The sequence below is a fragment of the Macrotis lagotis genome, chromosome 8 (assembly GCF_037893015.1).
Source record: "Macrotis lagotis isolate mMagLag1 chromosome 8, bilby.v1.9.chrom.fasta, whole genome shotgun sequence".
In the NCBI taxonomy this organism is placed as follows: domain Eukaryota; kingdom Metazoa; phylum Chordata; class Mammalia; order Peramelemorphia; family Peramelidae; genus Macrotis; species Macrotis lagotis.
This window is the reverse complement of record NC_133665.1, coordinates 91,044,798-91,065,054: the sequence shown is the minus strand read 5'-3', so window position 1 is coordinate 91,065,054 and position 20,257 is coordinate 91,044,798. Positions and strand designations below refer to the sequence as shown.

Genomic DNA, 20,257 nt, shown 5'->3' with positions numbered 1-20,257 from the left:
AATATCTTATTCCTTCTTCACTCTGACACTATAACCTCCTAGAAATCACAGTAAAATCCATATAGGTAAATGAGATAGCCAGTTTTTGTTTATTTATTTTAATATCCCTGGCACTTACTGCCAATTCACATTGTAGATATCCAGCATTAACCCCTAATAACAAATTTCACTGTATCAAGGGTCACTTGGTTTGCCCACATCCTGCAGGGGAAAGATTCATTTTTGTGGAGGTATTGCCATAACTGAAAAGACACAAAGATCCTGGATTTCAGAGGAACCCTCCCTCCTGTTATGTCCTCCTTGACAGCCCTCTGAATAGGTATATCTGATATCCAGCCCCATCCTAAATTGAGGGCCACTCCCTTCCTTTGATGGATAAGTTAGAAGTATTTTTTTTTCAGATCCCCCCTTCTGATAGTAAAATTGTATCTAAAAAACAAAAACCAAAAAACTTTTCAAAGCTGTATCTTTGGAGATCTGGTTCTCTAGCAAGATTGCCCATGTATACCTGCATAATCTACAAACTTAGAAAAATATTAATAAACATTTATGTTGACCCAATTTTTTTTGTCCTTTTTTGAGGCCAAACTCTTGAGGTTAATATTTGTCCTTTCTTAGGACAAGCTCTGAAGCTTAACAGATATTTAATTTAATTATTATTTTTAAGACCAAACTCAAGGAATTGCTCAGCAGTAAACACTTCCTGTATAAATGAATGATTCTTATTATAGCTATAGTTTCACCCTAATTTGTTAAGTTTCAAAGCTTATAAGGGAGGAAAGAATTTGGAGAACTTATTTTCAGTACCTTGAAAATAGGAAAAAGTAATTACAAGCTGAGATTTTTAGATGAAAAGCAACTATTATAACTTTATAAAATATTAACCCATGGAAGCTTAATTTTACCCTGTAGCTGCTAATTACTTTTTCAGTAAGCACACCTGCTTTTCTTTTTCAAAAATCACCTTCAGATTCCCTCTGAGCAGGAGCTTGGAAGGGAACACCTCCCAAAGTGTTAATGAGGTACTTTGCTATTTCATTACTTGATTCATTTTCAAGGGATAGCATTCCATTAGCAGATAAACTGTTGTTCTCTGAACTAGTGACTCAGTGTTTTTTTCAAATAGGGCTGGGGAAAATTGCAACATTAATAACTATTTAAATTTCAAAAATAAAACTCTCCAGGTTAAAGAAAAATGGCCTTTATTAGATAGAAATTAAAATCTAGGTTAGTGTATTAGAGACTGACAGATGCATATTCCTATTTATTATTATTGATAGGAAGATTCCACCAAGTCCTTTTCCATCCTATCTTTCTTTTGGTTTATAGCGAACCCTGGATTCTAAAAGACTTTGCCAGTAGAGAAGCTCAGACATTTTTAGACTTATTAGAAAGGTTTTGAGTATTTCCCTAACAATAGATTGTTTAAATTCAGGGTCCAATCTGTCCAAATGACTTAGCCTGGGATGTAAGGAGAGAGAGTGATTTGGGGAGAGCACCCAAGGAGAAAGAAAGAAAGAAAGAAAGAAAGAAAGAAAGGAAGGAAGGAAGGAAGGAAGGAAGGAAGGAAGGAAGGAAGGAAGGAAGGAAGAAAGAAAGAAAGAAAGAAAGAAAGAAAGAAAGAAGGAAGAGAGAGAGAAAGAGAGAGAAAGAGAAAGACAGAGACAGAAAGAGTAAGAGACAGAGAGGGAAGGAAGGAAGAGAGGGAGGGAGAGAGGAAGGAAGGGAGGGAGGGAGGAAGGAATGGAGGAAGGGAAGATGGGAAGAAGAGAGGGAGAGAGGAAGGGAGGGAGGGAGGAAGGAAGATGAAGTGTGTTTATATTATATATTCTATAATTAGATTGATTTATTTTATCCCCACAACATCTCCTCATCATCCACCTTCCACTCAGACATGAGATCACAATCTGGAAGACTTTATTATTTTATCTCCAGACGTACAAACCTAGAGCCCCATTATCCTGCTTAGAGAGTACTTCTCTCTCTAAGAGAGAACCCACTATTTCTGGCTAGGTCAACTCTAATCATTCTTCACTACCAACTTTCCATTCCTCCATCTCCTAGGTAACTGCATTATGGAGGTACCAGTTACTTTCAGTCATTCAATAAATCAAAAATTTTTTATTAACCATAGACTATTTGCCAACTTTGTCCTAAGCTCTAAAGATAAGAAGAAAGACAAAAGCATTCCTATAAGGCTAATAACCATCCTTTTTCTTTGCACACAGAACCTCATCTTTCCAGTTATACAATTATAATCAAATCAATTTTATTTATATTGGAAATGATATATCAATTTATTCCTCTGTGACTTCATTTACTGTAATTTACCAAGCAACAATGGGGGATGGAGGCACCGATTCTCTTTATATGTCATCATCTCTAGTAGAATGTGATGCTTTGGGGGCATTGAAACTGTTTTAGTTTTATCCATAATGCCTAATAAATTGACAGTCCTTTATAAGATCTTTTTTTATTTATTCATTCAAATCACTTATTTAGAACCAATTGACTTGAAAAGCAACTTTACAGAAGTCTCTAGCAAAGTTGCTCTGGGGTCTGTGTCTATCCATTTATCCTGTGTTACTCATCATTTTTTTCATTAAATCAATAACTTGGATAAAGATATCAATGTAGCTTAAAATTTTATTAACTTTTTCCTTTGCCACCAAATCTTACAATTCACTGATTTTGAATGTATGGTCAATTAAATCCTAATGATCTTTTTTTTACCAAGGGTCATAAAAACAGAACCTTCTGAAATGTACAGTTGAAGTTTTGTAAAGCATGAGTTCCTGAGTTTTCACTCATTCTCCCCCTTCTCCAAGTAGTCCTAAAATGAACCATCCTTCCCTATTTTCAACATCTATTCCCAATTAGGTAAATTCCTAGATATTTGTATTATTATATCTTTACTTTAAATTACATCAAATATAAGTTCATATCACTCGATCACCATGGTTTTTTTTAATAAATAGATTAAATAGTGATGAATTTCATTTTAGAAATAGGTGTTTGGAAGCAGCTGGATGGTGACAAAGTGGATAGAACACTTGACTAGACCTCAGGAGGACCCGAGTTCAAATTCGAGGTCAAGCACATAACAAGCCTTAGGCAAGTCACTTTACCTGATGGCCTTGCAAGAAAAAAAAAAAGAAAGAAATGTGTGTATACATGTTAAAGTTTGCAAGAATGAACACTTTGATAATATTAAGCCAGTGTGATTTATATAATGACAAAAACATCTTGAAATGCTATTCAGAGTTTAAAATGAGAGATTCTTCTAATCAAGGATTATACCTTGATAAATTAAAGAAATAGTTTTTATCTTTTTTTGAAACTGAAGAATATTTTCTGAAATCTCTGAGTTGCAAATGAATGAAGACATTCAACAAGTAAAACTCTAGGAGTTCTAAATTTGATTTCTAACAATGAATTTTTAAACCCAGATGCAATAGTTATTTTCCTGGGTGTAGTGCAATCTGTTTAATTTACCCACATCTACATCCCACAAGTTGTACCTTGAGAAGAAATTACACATTCTTCCTTCCACTGGGAAATCAGAGTAATTCTTTTTTATAATATTAGTAGGTAAAACTTTGGCAAATAAATTTTTAAGTGATTGGATCTTATTCTCTTTTCTGTAGATCAGGATAGTAAAGATGATTCCTCTCTGGCCATCTTATTTCATTTGACTACAAATTAAAATAAATTAGCATCTGGGCTAATGATAGACAACAAAATCACCTGTTAAACTCTGATTTCTTTCTGTATGCTACAGTAATACTAGAGGCATCTTTTAAATCTATGATCTAGATTGGTTCATTCAAACAAGGAAAGGCATCTCAGACAAATAAAGCAAACTGACAGCAGGGTATTCCAGCTTAGCACTTTGTAGCAGACTGAAAGGTTATGCTGCTTACCTCTATCATGCGGTGGGCAGCAGGGAAGAGTTCTGAACAGTAGGACAGGATGGAGAAGCTCATCAGCTCTCTGATTTTCTGGGTTAATACTTCCAGGCCTTCTAACATTACTCTGTGTGAAGTATTCTCCTTCCTTCCTTTTTCTCCCCTCCCCAATTCAATTATAAAAACCAAAAATTCATCCTAAAGCCCAATAAATGAATTTTGGATTATGAGCCTCATTCCAAAAACTCATCCTAAAGCCCAATAAATGAATTTTGGATTATGAGCCTCATTGCTTTTTCTTCATTATAGAAGGAAGCAAAAATAGAATTAACTATTATAATCTACTTTAGCCTCAGCTACTTATTTTAGACAAAGAAAGTCTATCATTTAGATCCCAAAATTTTGGAACTGTTAGGGATATTGGAGATAATAGCTCTAACTATCTTGTCTTACAAGAATGGACAGGTAATAGAGGCAATGTGGTGAATGGGCCAAATCTGTTCAAGTGCATTTCACTGAAATACTGACACACAAGGTGAGTACCTTGGCTTCCTTTTCTGGGCCAGTTACATCTGAGGAATTAGATGTCTCTCTCCTAAAGTCTCCATTCCACTGTATTTCTCCCACAATGCTTTGCCCTAATTCCATTTAACCAATTAATATAAACCAACTTTTACAAAAAGAATATTTACTTCTAAGATATAGTAAGAATAACAATATCAACATTTCTTCCCATTACCTTGAATGATACACTTTACTCTCTACTACTTTGGCCTCTGGGAAGAGGGAGGTCACTTATTACAGTTTCTATACAACATTGGTTCCACCCAGTTAATATCTAAAATCAATACTGCTTTGAGATAAGACTTTGCCTTATATAACACTGGACTGGGCCTCAAATATTGTTCTTCAAAACTGTGCCTGTTGCTCACAAATATCAGCAAAATACTAAAGTAGTGAACCATCTGTCTTTGCAAAACTTGCACAATTGTACCTTCCAATCTCCTTTATTTAAATTGACGGAACAAGCAAAAGGGCAAAGAACTGGCTGGGATGAAGAAGAATAAAGTCCTTTTCCCTTAAAGCTTTGTTTCTCAGCAGATTGTTGAGAGATTGGAAGAAATAGAACCAAGAAAAAGGATGAGGCTAACTAGTGCCTTCTAAGTTCAGCCATTTTTGGCAAAGTGTTCCGGTCAAAATGGTCTCTATTTACCATATGGTTAGGAGTCTTGAAACTAGAATGTCTTTGAAAATTCCAATTTCCCATGGGAATCTGACCAAACACTATGCACATGAGCACAGACAAACACACACACACACACACACACACACACACACACACACAGGCACTCATAGATTCAAATATATATATATATATATGTATATTACATATATATATATATGTATATTACATATATATATATATATATATGCATCCATATCTGTCTGTCTGTCTATCTATCTATTTTCTATCTATGGACTGGTCTAGGTTCCTATTATCCTCACCATGGACTCTCAGCTTCATGTCAATGCAGAATGCTCATATACCATTGTTATTCATCTGTCACACAAGTCTCAACTATGACTCCAAGAAGCTATAAAATGTCTGCTCTGGCATCCAAATACAATCTTTTACATTAAGCTTTTTCTGATTGTCCCAGCTTTTAATGTCCTTTTTTTCAAATTACTCTATAGTTAACCACTTTGTATGTGTGTGTGTATATATATATATGTATATATAGTTGTATTTTTTCTATTTATGCTGTACATATGTATGTGTGTTTGTATGTGTGCATGTTTATATAATATTTTTGTTGTCTCCCGCAATAGAATATAAATGCCTAGTAAAGAGATATTGTTTAATTATTTGTTCTTGTACCCCAGTACTCAATACAGTGCCTGCTACATAGCTCTCAATAATTATTTGTTGTGTTTTGCTTACCTTAACTTTTTCTCTCATACTTAAGGCTCTATTTAAAAGATGTTTTTGTTCTTTTAATTAATGGATCTTACAAGTGAAAGTAAGGTTATTTCCTCACTATTTCCAATATTTGTGTGATATGGGTGTTTAAGAATGACTAGTGTCCCTGGTGCGCCAAACCATTTTCAGTGCTACTCATCCATCTTTAGTATCCACCTGGTACTCAACTCTCTCACCTATGACTCCAGGAAACTGTAGCATGAGCTAGAATCACACTCTGGCAAACTCTCTCAGTAGATGATAAAAGCAGATTGAGGGTATCTAATGAGTCACAAACCTGTTGGTGAGTTAGGAGGGTGTCTATCCCAAGTATATTAACATTTGCCCCAGCGGAATTGGAGGAGGAAAGCAATGTCTTTCAATGAAACAAATTCTTAGAGATTAGTTAGACATCAGAGATGCCAAAGTCATCCACACTGAATCTTGGTCATTGGCAGTTCTACTGACTTTGTCCTGCCCCTGGATTTTGGATGATTCTGGAAAAGAGAGTGAGGCTGGCAATTTTGTGCAACTCTACGTCACTTAAATTCATATCCCAAGACATCATCCTGTGATGTCATTGGTTCTCTTTCTAAATGAAGGACAAATAACAACAATTGCATGTGTTTATTCCTGAACTTATTTTATTCCTATGTATTTCCTGTATATCATTTAAGACGTAATTATTTCTGATAAACTTATTCCAAAATATACTTACAAACTAGGGGAGCTCTTGTCCAGGAACAAAAGTGAATTTGGAATACAAATGAAGAAATCATATTGGATCATAGGCAGAAGGCTTGTTTTGGTTTATGAAATTTAACTGAAAGATTTTTTTGGGGGGAGAATCACATATAGAGATATTCAGATATCTTTTTCATTTGATTTCATGTCCACAAGTTCATCTACTGAGGATCATTTTTGTTATTGATTTTTGTTTTGAGCTCCATGCTCCAAGATGTAAAGGGTCTAGGGTATTCATTAGTTGACTATCACTTTCACTGATGCAGCTTATAATCAGGCCCCCTAAGTCTAGCTTGGAAAGTTCCTGTGACTATCCACCAATAGGCAATGAGATGATGAAAATCTCTGAATTGATCTGGTCTGGAATATACATGGCAGCCTGTAAATCTGTCATCAGAACACACCCTACACAAAACCTTTTCAGTATGGTAGGATCTGCCAATGCATGTATGCCACTGTTTTAAATCTGAGTTCTCAATTACTTTCCACAAATACCTTTTATGAAGTCAAAGCATTTTCCTTGGTTGAATCTGGCATAATTGAAACAATGCAGGCTTTGGAGTCAGGGTACAGCCTTTGATGCTTAACAACTATGTAACTATGGTCAACTAACAACTATTGGAGTTTCAGTTTCCTCACTTATATGGTGAAGATGATCATAATTTTAGTACATGCCTTACCAGGTTGTTTTGAAGATGAAACAAGATAATATATGTAAATTGCTTGGCAAATCTTAATTTCTATAAAAATCATAGTTTAGAATTAAAACATGTATTCCTGAAAAGCAAGGATTGTCTTTTCTATTTGTATCCCCTTAATACTGTTGTTTGTAAATTATAAGCAATTAATAAATAAATTCATTATTCAAAATTGATTAATTTAGATGGATATTCAAATGATGTTCACTAGAAACAGCTCACATCACATCAATCTATTCAAACCAGTAAAATAAGCATTTATTAAGCACCACTGATATAAAAACACTAGAATAAAATAGAATAAAAACACTGATAAGGACATAAAATCTAGACTTTTCCAAGACTATAAGTATCAGTTCTGGGAATTGAATGCTAGTGCTCTGACTCCAATAAATTGCTTTTTCCTCTATGTCAGGTCTCCTCCCCCAGGAGGAGTGGTATTTATAATAGCCAACAGACAGTAATTTAAAGACTGTTTAAAAATTATCATTTTAATTTGCAAATTATAAAAACATTCATTAGCGTAATTAGTTGGCAAGCTTCATGAGAGTTAATGTATTTTTTTCAAAATATTAAAAAGTAGCAATGTAACTAAAATGAATTATGGCAGAGGTTCATGTTGGCCTCTTACCAAGAATTCCTCATTGTTTTCCTTTTTATGCAAAATAACCCTGTTTTTATTGCTGCTTCCCTGTTTCTCTAAAGTACCAAGTGTTCTATGTCAAATAAATGTTTCATCAGGAATGGCTCAGAGTGACTGCATCCTAGTAATGGTGTGCATTCATTCATTCATTCATTCATTCACTCATTCATGTAACAAACTTTATTATTAAACACCTTTTGTTTCCATTGTGTTAGACACAATGCTTTTATTGAAGAGGACAGAAAGAAACACAGAGTTATACTGTCTTTTGTTGGGTGGGAGGAGAGAAATAGATAACTATACTACACTGATAATTTCATTAATAAAGTATAGACACACACACACAAAATACAAACACATACACACACAAACACATACCACAGCACTTTTCTGAAAAAAGTTTGAACATAAATGATTCAGGGATATCTTAATGGATGAGGTAGCACTTGTGTATAACTTTAAAGTGATGAGTAGAAATTATAAAAGGAATTGAGGGAAATATTGATTATTCCAAGTATAAGGAATAACCTGATCTAATGCACCAAAAATATCAGAATATATGAATATCTGAAGACTCCAAGGAGTAGTTTGGAATACTTTGAAATCAGAAGAGAGGTAGTAGAGAGAGTCCAAGGAAGAACAGAATGAAATGAAGTCAGAATAATAATAAATAACTAGTTTAGGAAGCAGAATGATTGCTAGAAATTCTTTCATCTATGGTAAAAACAGCAAGGCAGGAAGAGAGGAAGAGTTGCGGATAGTCTGACTTTAGGTAAAACTCAAGAGTAGAGGTAGAGCATTCTGTCATTCCCTGAATTCGACCTGAACCTCTGAAGGAGGTGGTTAGAGGAGAGTTACACCTTGGGAGAGGAAAACAATGTGATTGAACTTAGGGTACCTGAATGGTGGAGGGGAGGGGGTGGTGATGATGGTGGCCTCGATTTGGGTGAATAAATGATGCTGTTTTATAGTTTGCTGTAGACTAACATAGGGCATTGAAGCAAGAAAGCAGAAGTTTCCAGACTGTCAAGGTGAGGAAATCTAAATTTCCCAACTCTCAATGAGGAAGTATATTCTCTTGAATGTTGATGGTCTGGAGCAAGGACCTAATCACTTTACCTTAGTTATTGATCTGTTTAGGAAAAATTCATCATCACAGGGAAAGAAAGCAAGCTAGGAACCTATGATCAGAGACTAAAATTTCAGAATCCAGAATCATGGAATATGGTAGCAATATCCTAACCTCTGCCAACATTCTTCTCAGACTATTTTTTTGTTTATTTTCTTTTGTTTAAAAATTATTGAGATCTTACTCAATCTCTAGTATGCTTACGGGACTGAAGATTCATACTGTTAATGTCATTTTTTATTTATCTGAGTATAAAACAGTCAAGGTGTTGAGGCCTGATTGATAAAAAATGATAAACAACTGAATCAAGTTGAGAAATCCTCAATACCCACCTTTGTTGATCAGCTTTGAGAAAGAAAATCACCTCTATCTAGTTAACTATTGAGTGATCTCTGAATATCAAGTCCCTCAAGGGTGCAGTTTAAGGTTTATGGATGCCAGAGTCATTCCCCTTCATATTGAAGTTAAAACTATAGGGGTTAACCTGAGCCAGATCAAGCCCAGAAAATGAAGGAATAAAATAATAGGTTGTCACATGATTTAATATATAGTTTGTATTTTATCCATTTCATTGTTGTGGTAGACTAAAAATATAAATTACAGGAGATGAGAGGGTTGATGAGGTGTGATTTTTCAAAGAAGCTAACAATATGTCTATTGAAATATATTAACAGGGACTTGGGTAAAGAAATCTGTCTGTGAGCCAGGTATTGTACAATTTGAGAAAGAAGACTTTGACAGAGAAAAGTAGATGAAAGTGATAAGGGCCTGGAGTGGATAATATAGATAGATATGATGAGCCACTGAAGGAAAGTGTCTGAATGAATGGAACAGAAAGGGCATCTAGAAGGGGCAATTAGGTACATCTATTATTCTGGATAATGTGTTCTGAGAAAAATGAATACCCTATATTTTTTAAAAATGTCAAAAATTTAATGTCTCTTTGAAATTTCTAAGAGTGAATGAAACTGAAAAGTACGTGAGAGGAAAAGATCTAGAATGAATAACCTTGCTAATGATCTAGTAGGAGTTATGAAGAGCAAAGCGGAAAATGAACACAGAGATGGATGGTACCTAGAGAGGAGTAGGAGTGAGATCTTTGGAGATGAGAATCCTGGATATGTATAAAGGGGACAATTTTGTTTGTTTGTTTGTTTGTAACAATATCTCTGAATCATACAGATTAGAGAAGATGAGATGGCTATTTGCTCTCCATAGGAGGCAGAAACATAGGTGATTAGAGCTCCCATTCTCTTGATTTCAGTAAAGATGAAGGACAGCCTTCTGAGTTGAAGTTATTATTTTTTTAAAAGTCATGTGTTTAATAACAACCCCATCCCTGTCCTCTTCCCAAGCAACCAATCTCCTGCCCACAGATTGGCAGCTATTCCGGTCCCAGGTAATCCTCTGGGATTAAATTTGATAATCGGGCCTGGGGAACAGGAGATACAAATGAGGGAGAAAACAGACTAGGACCCAAGTTTAACATAACAGGGTCTTGGTAGCTGTTCAAATGGCTTTCACAGCCTATGGTCTGGGGAAGCATCCTTGCGCCTTTAAGAAGAGACATAAGAGCCCAGAGCCTCTGACTCATCCAGCAAATGCCTTCTGTGGGGCAGGAGCTGCTGAGGCTGCTGTGGAATGGGGAATAAGGGGCTAGCCTATGGGTGAGGCTTAGGAGCAGGTGGACTCTCACTGAGCTGCTGCTGCTGCTGCTGCTGGAACTCCACTCTTGTTTGCCGGTTGGATTCCAGCAGCTCCTTGAGCCGGGCATGAAGATGATCATTCTTCTCCTCCAGGTGATCCAAGCAGGATCCGGTATAGCATAGAGTTGATGGCTGCATATTCTGCTTCCCTGAAGCAGTCCTCTTCCCCGACGCCGGCCTCCACGGGCATGGGCAGGTCCCCGTTGGGGCCCGACATCTTGGGGTCCCCGGGCCGGAAGGGACCCCGGAGCCGCACCGCAAGCCAAGGGCATAGCACCAACCCGGCTCTGCCCCCCGGACAAGAAGTTATTTTTTTTGTAATTTTTTTTTTTTACAATTTCTTTGGAGTTGGGAGTAGAGGCAACTGCTGTTGGCTCTGCTGCTGCTCTGCTACTGCTACTGCTACTACTGCTTCTTACTAATACCTACTACTACTACCACTACTACTACAATTGCTACTACTGTTACTGCTGTTGCTACTACTTTTTTGGAGGGTATGTTAAGTGACTTGTCCAAGGTCTCACAGCTAAGTCAGCATTAAGTGTTTGAGGTCATATTTGAACTCAGGTCTTCTTGTCTCCAGAGTTGGTGCTTGATTACTGTGCTACCTGGCAGCTCCCACTACTACTACTACTACTTCTTACTACTACTACTACTACTATCACTACTACTTCTACTGCTACTACTGCTACTGCTAGTACTACTACTTCCTACTACTACTATCATAATTTACTATTGCCACTACTACTTTTTGCTAATCTTCATATAGTTTATAACAGATGGAAAGGACATTAGAGATTATTTAAGGTAGTCTTATCCTTTCATTTTACTGATGAGGAAACTTTGGGTTAGAGAGAAGTAACTTACCCCAGGTTACACAGGTAGCAAAACCCCAATCCGAACATAGAGCTTGCCATTCCAAGTCCATAGCTCTTTCCTTTATGCCATACTTTTCCATCTGAGGAATGCTTTCAAATTCAGAAAATTAAATCAGTATAAATTGGCAGCAAGGAATAGCAGTGATTTGAGTTCTGGACTTGAATGCAGAAAGATGTGTGCTTGAATCTCATCTCTGGTAGTCATCTGCTTTGTGAGCATGTACAAGTCATAAGGTCATAGGATCATCAATTCAATCCAGAAAGCACCTTCAAGGTGATCTCAGATTACTCACTCATGCAATAACTGGAGAAAATGAAGCATTGTGAAGTTGTCATTTGGTTGAGTAGTAAGTGACAGCAATAAAGGTCACAGTAGAAGGTGAGAGGCTAGTGTTCATATTAACCCTCCTCCACCCACAAATCCTATTGCACCAAAAGATATATAATAACTATGAAACTTTCTTTTGATAAAGATCTGAAATTTGCTTGTGGAAGTGTATATTATAAAGTAGTGCAAGTTTTTGCCTATTTGCAAAGGCATAATAAATGTGAAAAGAGGAATTAGGTACTTTGAAAATGATGTCTGCTGACCTGCCGCAAACTAACTTGAATGATAAACTAGAAAAGAACCTGGAACTATATAACTTTAAATGTCAGTTGTGTAGAGCAAAAAATTGTCATTTCTGACCAGAATAAGGGTTAAAAAGAAAATACTTTCTCTAAGCTAGGGGAATTCTTCTTGGCTTAATGAGGTATAGTAGATGTGACTAAATAGGTCATATTGACCTTATTAATGTGATAGTCTAAGCATTATACCCCAGTAGTCTGGAGCTAAGATGTCCAGTAGGTAAAATGATGAAATCCAAATGCTAGTAGTGGGTCCTCAGTGGCAGAGACTACTTATATAATAGCAACCATGAAATTATCTGAGACTAATAGAACAGCACCTAATAGAGAAAGTATTCTACAGTAAATGAACACTGAGGAATTATGATTGCATCATCAGAAGACAGTGGTCTAGCTGCCCCTTCACACATGTTCCTTGGTTATATGTGCCTTTTTTATGCTCACCCTACCCACAAATCTTGTAATATTTGCGGTAGAATATTGCCCAGGTATATTTGTTTATTTGTTTAATTTCCTGTTTTAATTCATGAAATATCTTTAAGATTAGTGTGTTTTCAATCTGTATAAAGAGGTAAAATAAAACAAATATATTAGTACCAGCACATTAATTATAGTTTTGAATATAAATATTTTCATAAAGAATTTGAACCTGGAGCACCTATTCAGCATACATGTATATGTAGGCATGCCCCAAGTGATAAAGATAGCTAAATGTACATATAAACATAGACATGCATGTAAATGCACATACATAGAGATTATATAGATTTATAGAATTATATATGAATGCATATATATATATATATATATATATATATATATATATATGAAATAAGAAACTATTTCCCTAAGTCCTTTTTAGACTTTCAAACTGTTTCATCTTTTAGATAGCTCAGTTTCTTGAAGGGTAGTTGGTTCAAGGCACAGTCATCTGACACTCATTTTGAAAATCTCCTTCAATCAGCTACAGATCAAAATCTTGTTTGTACAAACTAGGACATGGACTGGAGGAGGGATGACTAGGTACCCAGGTCCTTTTTTATTCCCAATTCCAATGTTGCTTTCTGAACTCATGAAACTGAATTCAGCTATTTGATTTCTTAAAAGTAACTAAATTCTACTTCAGAAATAATTGAACCATCTAAGAGTTTTATAATGTCATAGAAAACTTTCAAAGGAACTTCAACCTTCTAATCACCATGGTCAGCACACTCCACAGTGATTAAAGTTTTTTTCTCTAAAAGGAAAATGCCAAATTAGCAACTTCAAGAGTTCAAAGCTCTTCCTTGAGTGTATTATATCTGTAATGGTTTGGGGCTCTCTTTAAATCAAAGAAAGGGCTAAAATTACTTAACTTTGTCTATTAACATTATTTGTTTCTATCTTTCAGAGCACTGGAGATCCCCTAATGATTCTTAAAAAGCTTTGAATGATAGGTTGCTTAGGTAAAGAGCGAATTTGCAATATTCTTTCTATGCTTTTCAAGTTTATCATATATTTACTACATTTATGGTACTATTAGATATTATAGATATGAGAGAAAAATGAACCAGACCTGACTCTTCAAGAATCTTACAAATTTAAGATCTGTCTTTTAGTCAACAATATGATATATTGGAAAGATGCATGGTGGTACAATGGAGAGAGCACTTGCCTTAGTGTCAGAAGGATTAGAGTTGGCATTTAGACACGTGACACTAGTTGTGTGACCTTGGACAAGTCACTTAACCCTGATTGTCTTGCAATGGGGGCCATATCCAGTTCTCCTGATTTATATCTGGTCATGGGATCTAGATGATTCTAGAGTAGAAAATGAGGCTGGTAACGTAGAACAGCCCCCTTCACTCAAATCCAATGTATATGCTTGTCATGGCATCATCTCCCTGATGTCATGGTCTTCTTTGAGAACGAGAACAAGGGACTAGCATCATCATCATCATCATCATCATCAGCCGCAGCAGCAGCAGCAGCAGCAGCAGCAGCAGCAGCAGCAGCATATTGGAAAGATCACTAAGTTTTAAGCCAGAAGACCTAAATTGAAGATTTTTATTCTGCCACTTACTCTGATTTTAGATAAGTTGTTCTAACTCTTGGAGCCATATTTTACTCTTCTGTGAAGCAAGGAGAAAAAATATTTATGTCAATGCCCACTTCACAAGGAAGGCTCTAGGGAAACTGTTCTGTGAAGTATTAAATGCTGTAATTCTGTGAAATACAATAGATGCTGTTTTTATGATTGGACTGTTTATAAGGTTGATTATTTAGTCATTTCTGACCATCAACTGTGACACCTTCAAGAGGGTGGTTGTTCAGCCATCATTGCTGGACTGAAATATAGGTTTTCCCTGAGCCAAGAGAAATGGACTAAAGGTGACTTGATGACATCTCTTTTAACTTTGTATTTCTTTGAATTTCAAAAGAAATAATTATAGCTGTTCAAGGAACAGTAGGGATACCTCAAAACTGATGAATGTCTAGGCAGTAGATATCCTATTTCAAAGATGACTCAGAAAAAGGTCCATGCTATCACTGAAGAAAAACTGCTTAAGATGAGTAAAGTCTTATCAAGTATACTCTTGCTGATCAATCTTTGTCTGAATTTTACTTTTACATGACATATAAAGGAGACAATTGACAAAGAATACAGTGAAATTTCATGTGTCCTGTACTCCACACACTAGCACATTACACAGGCCAATACTTTGATGCTGCAAACGATTTTTATCCATCTGGTAAGGCAATCCTTAGAGATTTCCTTTTGGCAGAAAGTAAGACTTACTCTAAGTTACTATAGGAATATATGAGAAGTACATTTACATTGCTTAATAAATATTCTAAGAATAAATACAAAATACTGTGTTTGACATTCAAAAATGTTCATAAACCAATTGTCTTCTATCTTTCTGGTTCCTCTAAACCTTATTCTTTGGCATGCATTCTGAGATCCTATGACATCTGTCTCCTGGTTTTTCCACAAATAAGCCTCTATATTTCTCAACACTGGCCAACCTCTATGTTTGCAACACTGTCCGCAACACTGACTACTGACCTCCCTAACTTCTTTTAAATTCCTACTAAAATTTCATCTTCTAAAAACATCCCTGCCTTTTCTATGTTAATTATCTTCTATTTATCCTTTATAAAGCTTGCTCTGGATATATTTTTTACATGCTATAATTCCCATTAGATTATAAGCTTTTTGAGGGCTCCTTAGTATGTTTTTAAGCTTAGCACATTGTCTGGCACATAAAAAATGCTTAATAAATGTTGATTTAATAAATCTTGTCTTTTCACTTATTAACATTTGGCACATCTGAATTTTATGTCTACATACAGCTGCATAAATCTGCATATATCTGAATCTAAAAATTATGACTGCAACCAAAAAAGGTATTAAATACTACCATCTTCCTGTAGTAGCAAAGATAGAAAGGTAGCATGAATACAAATTTGAAACATGTAATTGAATTCCTAGATTTCTTTTATAAGTATTAGAGGATCTTTCCATCTCCAGTTGTCTTGATCCATATCTGGCTTCTGTACTCAGATAATCAGGGGTGGGGTGGGGGGGGGTGGTGGAAGTGAGGCTGGTGATTTTGTACAATCTTCCCTCACTTAAATCCAATTCACTTGCAAGTTATGACATTACCTCACTGATATCATGGCCCTCTTTAAGAATAAAGGACAAAACAAACAAACAAACAAACAAGAACAGTTTAGTAATGTACTGTGCATGAAGAAAGTTAGGCCCATAAATTTTGTCTCATCTTTGTTTTTTGGGTTGAAAACTACCTAAATGTTTGAAAACTTGGAAATATTAAAGAAAAAACCCTGAACTCCTTTTATCTACAACCTTCTTGATATAGGTAATACTAATCAAGATACCACCATTCTCTCTGACCTTTCTTTTTACAACTTTAGATTTAAATTTGACTTTATTCCTTCCATCACCTTTCATATCCAATCAGTTGCCCAACATTGACAGTTCTGGTTTGACAAGTTTTTCATTTTGTCTCCCTCCTTTTTTATTTCCACTATTGCAAGTTCCACTATTTTATTTCCATTATTGCATGTTCAAACCCTCATGATTTCACCTCTATATTTCTTTCTGTAGCAGTCCTTTTACTGTTTTCTGTGCCCCCATCTTCTCCCTATCCCAATTCTATGTGGCCACAATACCATTTTCCTTTGTTTACTTTTCTTCTCGAGAAACTATAAAGGTTCCCTACTGTCTCTTTGATCAAATCCAAATTCCTTATCTCAGCTTTCAAGATGGCTATATGAGGTTATTGAAGCTTTCCAATTACATTTTATTTTTCCCCTACACACACACACACACACACACACACACACATACACAACGCATACACCTCCATGACCTCTTCCCTCTAGCTGAGAAATCTATTAGCTGATCTAAGAACAAATTTCCTGACCCTACCTCTGCACCTTTATTTTGACATTTGACTATACCTGAAAGATCATCTCTTTTCTACCAACACAGACAAATTACCCAACTTTCATGATCCAATTAAAAATAAAATCCATCCCTCTAGGAATTCTTTTCTCTGAATTACCCCATCTTAAGTTTTTTAACTTTTTATCAACTCTCTAAACTTTCAAGTTTAGTCTGAAAAAGCAGAATCTGATCACAGAAATTCAATCCTGGAGGGAGCCTTAGACAGCATCTCATCCTAACTATTAATTAGCATATCATTACTATTACTAATAGCAGTAGTGGTGGTAATAAGATGGGCAGGTAAGTGGTTTGGTCAAATGAGTGCCAGAATTCAATTATAGAAGATAAAATTTCAAACCAGGTCCAAATGCTTATTAGCTGTATGATTCTGGACAAGTCACTTAGCCCTGTTTGCCTCATTTTCTTCATCTGTAAAATGTATTGGAGAAAGAAATGGCAAACCATTCAGTATCCTTGCCAAGAAAATCCCAAATGGGGCCATGAAGCGTCCAGCACAACTGAAATGACTGAACAGCATCAGGAACAATGCAATAGGATAGGGACATCAAGAATTTATATATTGACTTTTTATTTTTTAAACAATATTTTGTTCCCAATTGCACATAAAAACCATTTTTCACAGCCATTTAAAAAAAACTGAGTTGCAAATTTTGTCTTTCCCTCTCTCCCCTGAGAGAGATAGTAAGCAATTTGATACAGGTTATACATGTGCAATCTACATAATTTTAGGCATACTTTTTTCTTTAGATCTTCACTATCATCCTATGAGTTATTTACTTCAAGTATTGTTAATTACATTTTATTTTGAGAAAAACTGAGGCTCAGAGATTAAATGACTTAATAACTTCCATATAACTACCCAGGAAGTTAATTGCTGTCGGAGTATGAATCCTTTTCATTTCTCTCCCTGTTTTGTGCTACACTGACATTTCATCTTGGTGCTATCTTGACCTATGCTTGCCCACAAACCCCTATGCTTGTGTTTTTATTAGATTTCTTTACATTCAGCTATATATTTGTTAAAGTGAATGACTTGAGCTCCTGTGATTTCCCTTCTCTTAGTTCCTTATGACCATGACTGACCACCCACAATGATTCAATTTGTCAGAGTACTACTTGCAGATTAATGGTTTTTACTCTTGGAGGTATGGTGACCACATACTTCAGATTTAAATTTGACTTCATTCATTAATGATCATAATTGCTTTTGAAAAGAGGCTTTAATTCAAACTCCACTAGAATAAGTTATGTTTTAAGGTATTAAAATACTGTCAGATGCATGAGATTGGTGTGCTTTAATAACAAGGGGAAAGTTACACTTAGAGATCTTGGGGTGAAGAGAAGGAAATCCAATCCAAATATAGCATATCTGCAAAAACAAAGCTGTGGCTCTGGTGGAAGGCAGAGGGTTTACAATTATGATCTAAATTCAACACGATTATTGACTATCTACTGAAACTTGGACAAGTTATTCAATCTCAGTTTCTTCTTATAAAAATCCTCCTCAACTTCATCATATAACCCTTTGAGTTTCACAAATTGCCTTCCTCATAGTAATATTGTGAGGTGACTAATAGGTGTTATAATGCCCATTTTGCAGATATAATGCATGAAAGCTTAAAGAAAATAAATTGTTATGTAGGGATAAGTCTCATAAACAAAATTCAAAAAAGATTTCTCATGATTTCAGATCTAGCATGTTTTTGATTATATCAAGTTGCCTCAAGATATATATGAAAATTCCACTTACCAAAGAATGTATCAGAGTGGATCCCCTTCTGACATTTAGAAACTGGATGATTCTAAAAAAGTCACTGAACTTCACTGCCTCAGAACTCACTAGCAAGTATCTAAAAAGTCAAAGATGCCTTGTGATATACTTTGTTCCCACAGAAAGGATCCTTACACTGGAGGTCATTTACCTATTGACTATTAATCACCTCTAAAAAGCATTTGATTTCCTATGTATGTTTATTTTTCTTAAAAATATGCCTATATATTTATACTTTTTGAGAAAATAGAAGAATCTGAAATTTATGAAATATCTTGAATCATATGTAGTAATAATGTAAAGGAATTGGGTTATAAAAATGATACCACTTAAAATTGTAATAGAATGTATGATGTATGGTAACATATTCAGTTAGTATAAGTAAAACTCTTTCCACCTGTTAAAACTGCTCATACCTTTACAATTATTATGTTAAATGGTAATGTACTTCTTCTAACTTTACTTACCATTCTAGTTTTTCTTGGAATGAGCATAACTGCTCTCTGACTTCACCCTGCTTGAACATGGAATATTCTATTCACTAGTTCACTAATTCACTAATTCAATAAAATATTAATGTTCAGACTACTAGGTGCTGGATAAGCAAGTGTTACTTTTATTTCTAAGTACCTATTCATATCTCCAAAACTGACTTTATATAGGGTTATCGTTAAACCTCTTGTCTAATTCATATGGCTTTGCTGTTTTAATTTGCCATTTTTATAGATTTTCTGAAACACAGCGCACTATATCGGACAAGACTGTTTATATGATATATTATTTGCCTTAAGGGTCAGGTGAAGAAACATATCTATGTTGTCCTATCTATATCACCTTTTGAATTTTAGAAAGTTAGTAATAACTTACATTTTGGTAGTGCTTTAAAGTTTACAAAGTGCTTCATATTAATTTTCTCATGTTATGATTTGTTCTGGGAAAGGGAATACTCATACTGATGAACATCAAATTCTTGAGGCAAAGAAGTAATTTTACATCCAAGATATTCCATGGACCAATATGTATCAACATGACCTATAGCTATTACTGGGGACAGGCCCCCAATGCTTTTGCTCTTATAAATTTGAAAAGGAGAAAAGATAATATAGATTTATCCATTCTAGCATAATAAAGTCTGTATGATTATATTTAAATGCTTCAAAATGTAATCCTATATATTGATTTCCCTCAAAACAGGTAGTTATAAATTAGCTAAATATGCTAATATATAAGATCTCAGGTTTTTTTTCTCCTTTTTCTTCAAGATATCTTAAAATATATGCTCCTTTTTTTTTTTTACAAAGTGGAAGTTACCTAGACTTGTTTGTAAAAATTCTTTACAAACTTTAGTGATGAAGTCAAAACTATTCTCACATCAGAACAAGAAAATTTCAATTTGGGCTAGTTTTACCAAAATGGAAATTCTTTTTTTAAATTCATTTTTAAAAATTTTCAATCCCCCCCCAGAATGCAGTTTCAAACTAGAAATTCTTTAAACACAGAGCCAGTGACTGACTGTGAACCTTTTTTCTAGAGTGAAGTCAAACCAAGTTCAAAGAGGTTAATTGATTAGAATGCTAGCTCCTAGGGGATAAATACTTTTGTCCATGGCAACTCACAAAGCTTTCTTCTCTGGTTGGGAGAAAGACAGTGGTTGTGAGGAAATATTCTCACTGAGAAAAATCACATATTGGTTCACCTTTGAAGCATTTTGTTTTG

The 20,257-nt window shown here is 35.1% G+C and overlaps 1 pseudogene; it reads right to left on the bottom strand.

Moving 5' to 3' along the window:
* Nucleotides 1–10,743: 10,743 nt before the first annotated feature.
* On the bottom strand, nt 10,744–11,005 carry LOC141496501 (bublin coiled-coil protein-like; annotated as a pseudogene).
* Between the last annotated feature and the right edge of the window lie 9,252 nt (nt 11,006–20,257).